Below are 1,700 nucleotides of genomic sequence, written 5' to 3'. Positions count from 1 at the left end.
AAAAAAAAAAAAAAAAAAAAAAAAAGCAATAAAACATTTATAAAATAAAAAAGGTTAAGTGGAGGAGGCTGGCTGGGAAGAGAGGAAGGGGATCTGCGGGACTGTGAGGGGGACAAGAGTGACACGGGTCGTGAACACGGTTGAGATACATTGTGCACGTATGGAAACGTCCTTAATGAATCGAATTATGTGTAGCTGCCGTATGCGGAGGGTTGTAAATAGGCAAAGATCCGATTACTCGGGAGGCAGAGGCAGGAGGATCTCTTTGAGTTGGAGGACGGGCTGGTCTACAGAGTGAGTTCTGGGACAGTCAGAGCTCCACAGGAACTAACTGTAAGGTGGAAGTCATCCGACTTAAGGGATGGATGGACCTGGGACCCTCAGGAAGAACATGATTATAACTTTATTATTATAAAGTGCTGGATTTTAACTTTTATTATTAGAAAGGTCTTGGACAGAGGCACCCCGCATTACAGCAGCTGAGCATGAAACGTGCTGGCCGTTTGAGTTACTCAGGAAGATCAAAAGAAGAGGGCCACTCCAGGATGTAATGGGGGTCTGAGGCAGCAGGGAGGCCCAGTCTCGACGGACTGAACCCTGAACATATTTATTTTAAAAAGTTATTGATCATCATCATTATTACTATTATTTATGGTTTCTCGAGACAGGGTCTCTTTGAAACAATCCTGCTGTCCTAGAACTGACTCTATAGACCAGTCCGGCCTCGAACTCACAGAGATCCTCCTACCTTGCCTCCCAAGTGTGGGATTATAGGCCTGTGCCACCATCGCCTGGCCAATCCCTGTTCTAAACAATGATTTCTTCAAGGTCTAAATACCTCCAGAAAAACAACTGTTTCACGTTTACTTTAGCTACAATGACGCTAAGCTACTAGATTTCCACTACAGAAACGAAAAAGCCCCGGTCGGTCGTAGCCTGCGACCCGACCCGACCCGACTGCAGGGACCACTGTGCAGGGTGGATGGACGTCCGGATGCTGGTGCTTGAGTAAAGAGCCAAGGACGAGGGCTTTGGCTCTAGGGAGGGGGTCCTAGAGCCCCAGGAGAAAGGCAGAGTTGACCTAAATAGGCAGTGGGTGACGGGACGCTCGAGAGTCCAGGCTGTGGTTGGGGGTGTGTGAGATGCTCCTGATGGCCAATGCAGGGACGCCAAGGCTGTTCAGGGAATCCCGGCCGGCCCCATGGGACTCCTCCTGGGCCTGCAATGACTATTACTGTGCCCCGAAGGACACATGGGTCTTTAACAGGCGCCACGGTAGTTGTTCCTGTCTAACTGTTCCAAAAGAACTGGTCTAACAGCCTGAGCCACAACTGTACTTGAGAGAACGCGAGGCGGCAGACGCGGGCGCTTAGTCATTCATACTCTCTACGTGTAGCAAGTCTGTAAAGCCGTTCCAGTGAACTCACACGGAATAGCCCTGGCTGCCCACCCCGGCGGATAACGTGCACGACCGTGTATCCAGTACCGTTCACAACTGAGGAGCGAAACCTTTCATTTGTCACCAACATCACCAGGGGAGAGCGCGAACGCAGTCCCCCACTACCACAAATTATGCAGTCGAGTTTCCCGCATTTGGGGAAATCGCAGGGGTCAGCACATCCGGAGTGCAATGGATAAGCCTCGCCCTGGGAAAACCACCTTCGTGATCATGGTATCTCCCCTGCCAGGTAAGTATGAGT

The 1,700-nt window shown here is 50.4% G+C and overlaps 1 non-coding gene across 1 annotated transcript; it reads right to left on the bottom strand.

The window, feature by feature from the left end:
- Window positions 1–1,532: 1,532 nt before the first annotated feature.
- On the bottom strand, window positions 1,533–1,696 carry LOC113455922. Its single transcript, XR_003376838.1, has one exon. It is a non-coding gene; the product is annotated as a U1 spliceosomal RNA (small nuclear RNA).
- Window positions 1,697–1,700: the final 4 nt, after the last annotated feature.

This window comes from Microtus ochrogaster, unplaced genomic scaffold (assembly GCF_000317375.1).
Source record: "Microtus ochrogaster isolate Prairie Vole_2 unplaced genomic scaffold, MicOch1.0 UNK3749, whole genome shotgun sequence".
Lineage (NCBI taxonomy): Eukaryota > Metazoa > Chordata > Mammalia > Rodentia > Cricetidae > Microtus > Microtus ochrogaster.
This window is presented reverse-complemented; position numbering and strand designations above follow the sequence as displayed.